The sequence below is a fragment of the Danio aesculapii genome, chromosome 11 (genome assembly GCF_903798145.1).
Source record: "Danio aesculapii chromosome 11, fDanAes4.1, whole genome shotgun sequence".
In the NCBI taxonomy this organism is placed as follows: Eukaryota; Metazoa; Chordata; class Actinopteri; order Cypriniformes; family Danionidae; genus Danio; species Danio aesculapii.
Window position 1 is genome coordinate 41,621,986 of NC_079445.1, and position 7,461 is coordinate 41,629,446.

Genomic DNA, 7,461 nt, shown 5'->3' on the forward strand with positions numbered 1-7,461 from the left:
TTTATATATATAAAATACATTTATATATATATATTATATATTATATATCATATATGCCTTTACGAATATGGTATTACAACTTATTATTCAACAAAATACCATCAGGTACTATCACTGTACACTGAAAAAAAATGTTCAAAGATGATTCCTTGGACTTGCTAAAAAAATGTTTAAGTTAAATGGTTGTAAACTTTTTATTTGGGCTGAATTTAAACAAATAAATTAAGTTGAACATTAATAAATTTAATTTGTTTAAATTTAACACATATAAATTGTTTGCAACAATTTTGGAGACATCCTTTTTTTTCAGTGTAGGCCCTAAAAAACTCAACTCACATTCAAAAACAAACAGAGCTCCTGATTGGTCAGGTCAACCCAAGATCTCAGGTTGCCTAACAACACAATCAGAATCGGGGGAGGGCCCCTGGGAGCACATTTTGTAGATGGAGAGAAGGAAGAAAATACTTGGAATTCTGCCAAGACAAATAAACAAGGAGAGAGAGAGAGAGAGAGAGAGAGAGAGAGAGAGAGAGAGAGAGAGAGAGAGAGAGAGAGAGAAAGAAAGAGAAAGAGAGGAGACCTTATAAAGGTGTGCGGCTCATTATCAGTCATAAGATCTGACGCCAAAGAACGCAGCCTTCAGGAACAAATCACAAGGAAGTAACTACAATTGCACCCTCATAAATTAAACTTTATTGTGTGTAGTGAGTATTGTTTTGGTTTGAGAGTATATATGGTGCTCAGCATATATAAGTACAGTACTCCCCTCACAAATCTTTTAAATTCATATTTTTAATAGGAAGCTTTACAATATTATATTTGTGCATCTACATTAGATTAGTCAGTACTGAAGCCAGATCTGGAGCTTATCTAATAAAATAACTTACGATAACGGTGGAAAAAATAGTGCACCCAAATTTATAAGTTCTAGAAAAATATTAAATACACATTTAAGAAAGAGGAAAAATCAAGAGAAGCAAAAAAAAAAAAAAAATTTCTGTTGAAATTTTGTAGGTTGTTTTGCAATATTTAGCTTGAATTTAAGTGTATTATCTTTAGATTTCTAAAGATGTTTGGTGAATAAGATATTATTTAATAAATATATTTGTTTAATAAATCTGTTTTATTTAAAAGTACCAAAATACACTGCCTATATTCACTGAGGAATTGATAAAAATATAAATTTTCAAAATGGGGTGTACTCAATTATGCTGAGCACTGTAGGTAAACCTTTAAAATTCACAATTACAACGTTACAATCCAGGATATACAGGTATACCATTGCTGTTGAAGTAGATTTAAGTAGAGCATGTAGAAGAAGACTGAAGATGTCAAAATTTATTTGCCCATGAATGTATTTATTGTTTGCAAATAAATTATTTCCTTTCAGCGTATAAGGCGGTTGTTGCTAGAAGGGATATAATTGCCGCAGGAAGTTAACAAGATTTATTAAAATGATTTATTCAATTACCCATTAATTGTATTTTATTAACCCCAACCCCAATCCATCCCTCACAGTAAGGTAAAAACAGTAATTATAATGAGAATTATTTATATTACTTATTAAATTACTAATTAATTTGTATTTTATTGCTGTCTACACATACCCATTCCTAAAGCTACTCCTCACAGTAATGTAAAAATATTAATTATTGTTGTACAGTGTCACAAAAATTATGCTATATTAATGTGAGTAGGGGCGACATGGTGGCTCAGTGGTTAGCACTGTCGCCTCACAGTAAGAAGGTCGCTGGTTCGAGCGCTGGCTGGGTCAGTTGGCATTTCTGTGTGGAGTTTGCATGTACTCCCTGTGTTGCCGTGGGTTTCCTCCAGGTGGTCCGGTTTATCCCACAGTCCAAACACTTTCGCTATAGGGAAGTTGAACCTTCCCTAAACCCAACCAATAGTGTTTTCAAAAGCACAGATTGACCCGCCCACCCACTTCCCTAAACCCAACCAATAGTGTTTTCAAAAGCACATATTGACCCGCCCACCCGCTTCGCTAAACCCAACCAATAGTGTTTTCAAAAGCACAGATTGACCCGCCCACCCACTTCCCTAAACCCAACCAATAGTGTTTTCAAAGGCACAGATTGACCCGCCCACCCGCTTCCCCTAAACCCAACCAATAGTGTTTTCAAAGCACAGATTGACCCGCCCACCCGCTTCCCTAAACCCAACCAATAGTGTTTTCAAAAGCACATATTGACCCGCCCACCCGCTTCCCTAAACCCAACCAATAGTGTTTTCAAAAGCACAGATTGACCCGCCCACCCGCTTCGCTAAACCCAACCAATAGTGTTTTCAAAAGCACAGATTGACCCCCCCCACCCGCTTCCCTAAACCCAACCAATAGTGTTTTCAAAAGCACAGATTGACCCGCCCACCCGCTTCCCTAAACCCAACCAATAGTGTTTTCAAAAGCACAGATTGACCCGCCACCCGCTTCCCTAAACCCAACCAATAGTGTTTTCAAAAGCACAGATTGACCCGCCCACCCGCTTCCCTAAACCCAACCAATAGTGTTTTCAAAAGCACAGATTGACCCACCCACCCACTTCCCTAAACCCAACCAATAGTGTTTTCAAAAGCACAGATTGACCCGCCCACCCGCTTCCCTAAACCCAACCAATAGTGTTTTCAAAAGCACAGATTGACCCGCCCACCCGCTTCGCTAAACCCAACCAATAGTGTTTTCAAAAGCACAGATTGACCCACCCACCCGCTTCCCTAAACCCAACCAATAGTGTTTTCAAAAGCACAGATTGACCCGCCCACCCGCTTCCCTAAACCCAACCAATAGTGTTTTCAAAAGCACAGATTGACCCGCCCACCCGCTTCCCTAAACCCAACCAATAGTGTTTTCAAAAGCACAGATTGACCCCACCCACCCACTTCCCTAAACCCAACCAATAGTGTTTTCAAAAGCACAGATTGACCCGCTCACCCACTTCCCTAAACCCAACCAATAGTGTTTTCAAAAGCACAGATTAACCCGCCCACCCGCTTCCCTAAACTTAACCGACAGTGTTTTCAAAAGCACAGATTGACCAGCTGGTAAGCACGAAAAGGAACTGTGCCATACCGGCCCATAGCATTCATTTTAAGGATGAAATGCAGCCATACATAGCTCTGGTTACATAATTCTCGATCTCCAGACATGTTTTCAGAATGAGCCTATGTTGTATGTTTCCATCCAAAGATGTGAATCTAACTTGCGCACGAAACTGGAATATCGCATAAAACAATAAATAAAGCATGTCCTCAAATAAAGCAAATCATCACAGCATCTGCATACTAGCAACTTCCCACAAGTCCACAACAATGACAGTGTGACATAAAAATCCCTTGGATACGTTTAACAATGGTTTAGCAACACACCAACTACAGCCATTTAAAAATCCCAAGTCTAGTGTGTTTAGTTGATGTCATTTCAGAATAAAACATGTGCAGACATCAAGAACTAAATGCAGCTATGGATGAAAAACCTTTGATAAAGAAGACGAGAACCTGAGTGACCAAACAGGATGTGTTTAGCAGAGCTGGAGAGCCTGCTGTCAAGATAGACTAAGAAAAATGAACAGGATATGGGCCAGTTTGGGTGCTGAAGATAACAGTGAATGAATGCGTCTGATGTGTCTGCATGCAGCTTTTTTTTTTCCACGTCTGTGAAAGTGCACATAGTTTGACAACAATAAACCAACTGCAAGATTAATACATTCACTGCCATCAAATATGGACACAGGGCTAATGCTAACATTTTGAGAACATTTACAGGCCGTGCAGTAAATATTACTGGTCATAAAAATGTTCAGCTAGGGAGGAAAGACCACTTGTAAATTCAGTTTTTTTCTGAACATACTAGGTTTACTAGGTATGTCTGAGTAAAATCATAGTTTTGAGTTATTTCATAATAGTCTAATAACATTTCTTCCAAATTTCTAATAAAAAATGACAATAAGAAAGTGATCAGTTGTCAAAATAACTAATATTTACTTACTCCCAGAGCCATTTATATCGAAGTTGATATTTAGCTACACCATGTTGGTGTTTCGTAACATCTAGTTTTTATGAGGTGGGTCGTTAGCCCAATGCTCAACCCCCATCCTGGAGAACCAGGACATACACTACAGACAATTTAGCCTAATTCACCTATAGCACGTCTTTGGACTGTGGGGGAAACCTGAGCACCCGGAGGAAACCCATGCCAACACAGGGAGAACATGCAAACTCCACACAGAAATGCCAGCTGGCCTGGGCTTGAACCAGCAAACTTCTTGCTGTGAGGTGACGGTGCTAACCACTGCACCACCATGTCACCCAAAATAACTAATGGTGCATAAAACAAAAGATTGAAAATTATTCCGCAAATCTTTGATTTCCTACTATTACAGGGTGGTTTCACCAAGTTAAATGTAAGACTTTTTAAGACATTGTTAAGACCATTATAAAATACATTTTAGACTTATGCAGGACTAAATGCTAAGGATTTTTTTCCAAATATGCCTGTTAGAAAACAGTTTCACTTGCCCTATAAAAAAATTATACATTAAATAATACAATAATAATAATTTCGTTAGAATTTAAAAAAAAATTAATTTTCAAATACATCCATTCACAAACTCTATAACCCTTACCAACAACAGAACAAAACAGCTGTCAAATACTTCAGTCTACAATAATATTCATTTAATAATAAAAAAATTAGGTCAGGTCCGTATCCCCAACAGTAAATACATTTTTAAGCAAATGTTACTGTAAGGAAAGTAATTGAATGCTATTTTTTTGAATAAAAGGTTAAAAGTTTAATTGAGATGGATTGTTGGTGATTGTGTGGGTGATTATGGCCAGATTGGGTAGCTATACATGAACAAAGTAAAATTAAGACCTGTTAAAAAACAATGTAAGACCTACAACACAACATTTCAGTAAATTTAAAACTTTTTAAGGCTTTTGAGATTTAAGACATTTTAAGGCTTTTTAAGACCCCACTTGAAGACCCTGTATTATTGTGTTAAAATAAATAAATAAATTGTGTTGTCCAACAATTACAATTAACAAGTATCAGTGTTCATACACATTTTTACTACTAGAATTCCATAACTTTTCCAAGACTTTTCCAGAACTTTCAAGTAAATTTTCATGACCTATTGATTCATGTAACGTCTACGTATACATGGTATATAATAAGAAAAACAATGCATGTTCAAATTTATTACAGCATATCATAAAACACACAACAATCTATTTAGTTTACATGTATTTTTATATTTATGTAAAATTGATTTTGATCATGCTTAAACAGCACTAAAAATTTGAGAGCATGTTTTTGGCCAAGGACAACTAACCTATATTCAAGTTAGTGCTTCACAATATATCGTTTCAGCATTGATATCACAATGTGTGATCCGCAATAGTCACATCGCACAATATGCAATGTTTAGTTGGGATTATAGTTTTAATACAGAGTTTAATCCTAATGGAGTAAAAGTTTATCATCTGTGTGCATTTTTAAAGAGATCCCCCAATAATTACTTACCATTTTCATTAAACCCTTTACTTATTTCACTCATTCTTTTATTAAATTGAACAAAAAGAAAATAATTTATCAAATTTATTATGTAGATATATAATTTAATAACTCCTATACTACTGAAACAAGTGAAGGGTGAGTAAATAGCGAGTACATTTTAATCTTTGAGTGAACTGTCCCTTTAAGGCCTGTGACTGTGTGAACATTTCAATATTTCAGAGTGTAAAACATCCAGCCACAAGTCATTTTTTAATAATAAAGTTTTATTAATGAAGCTGACTTTATTAATAAAAACTTTAATAAAGATTAAATAATATACAATGAAGACTATGCAGTGTTGATTATTCAATATCTGTACCAGAATAGTGAATACCTGAAAACTATAATTCACTTTTGTCTTTGCTTGTTTTATTTATCTATGCTTGTAATTTATGTGTTTTATATTATTCGAGATTCACTCCTCTACAAAATCCCCCAATAAACCTAAATAAACCTGTTAAATCATCTGGTGAAATTGTATTCACATCGCAATATACATCACAGAAATACAAAATAAGGTAATGTCAGATTTTTCCAATATCATGCAGCCCTAATTCAAGAATACAGATATTTGTTAAACTAATTTCCATGACTTTTCCAAAACTTTGTGGGTTTTTCTGCTTTTCCAAAACTTTTCCAGGCCTGGAAAATGTCACGTCAAAATTCCCTGACCGTATGAACCCTGATGTATTAAAGCATGGCTTTTTAAAAAGATTATTTTCACCAATGTGATTTACAATGTATAATAATGTAAATATTTATAAAGATTTTTATACAAGTTTATATATTATAACATTTTAAGTAAGTTTTGCTCTACAAACTAATGAAAACATTAATCTGAATAAAAATCTTGTCATTTAATAATCATAATAAGTTGACTAAAATGACAACTGGCTTAAATTTCATTTATTCAAACATTTATATTCATTTTCAGATGTTTGTTTTAAGGATCTATATTTATATATGCACCAGTTATGTGCAAGTAAGTTTAAATGCATTCGTTAACTCTTAAATATAATAATACGTTACATTCTGGTGAAAGAATAAATAAACCACAGACCAACTGAGAGGAAGGAACTTAACTGCATCATGGGAAGAAAAAAAGCAGAGGAAGGATGAGATAAGACAGAGTGATAGTAAACAGCTAAGTTCTAGTAGTCAGAGTTTTCCTTTGTGCCAGAGGGCTCTCTGATTGGCTGGTTTGCCAGTGTGGGCGGTGCCTGTGAGTGGGCGAGAGCCAGTCGTTAGTTTGAGGAAATGAGCCTGGGCTGTGATAAAAAAAAAGGAGGGGGGTGAGTGTTGCTGTGGTAACCTGTGGGCCGTGTGCACACAAAACATTTTCTGCAAATGGAGGGGGTTAAAAAGGGGTCGAATTTCAAAGCATGTAAACTTCCATCTTGAGTTGCGTCTGCTGCATTATCTGTGCAACTTTTGGTTTTGCAGAATGATGGAGAGTATTGAAGCACAGAGATCAAACGAGATACAGATATTTAAAGGGATAATGCTGCTTCTATACCCATTTAGATTACTATAAACAGAATATTCAGTAGAGACTGGGCTGAGGAAATATGCATGATAAAATAGTAACCAGAGCAGGCCAATGCATCCTCACAGTCTCCAGTATGTTGTACTTCCAGAATTAAATATTAAATATAACTTAAAAATGAACCAGTTTTATTTCAATTTCAATGAGATGTCATTTGTTTCCTTCGGCTTAGTCCCTTTATTCATCAGGGGTCGCCACAGTGGAATGAACCGCCAACTTATCCAGCATATGTTTTACACAGCAGATGCCCTTCCAGCTGCAACCCAGTACTGGGAAACACCCATACACTCTCATTCACACACTTATACACTAGGGCCAATTTATTTTATTCAATTCACCTATA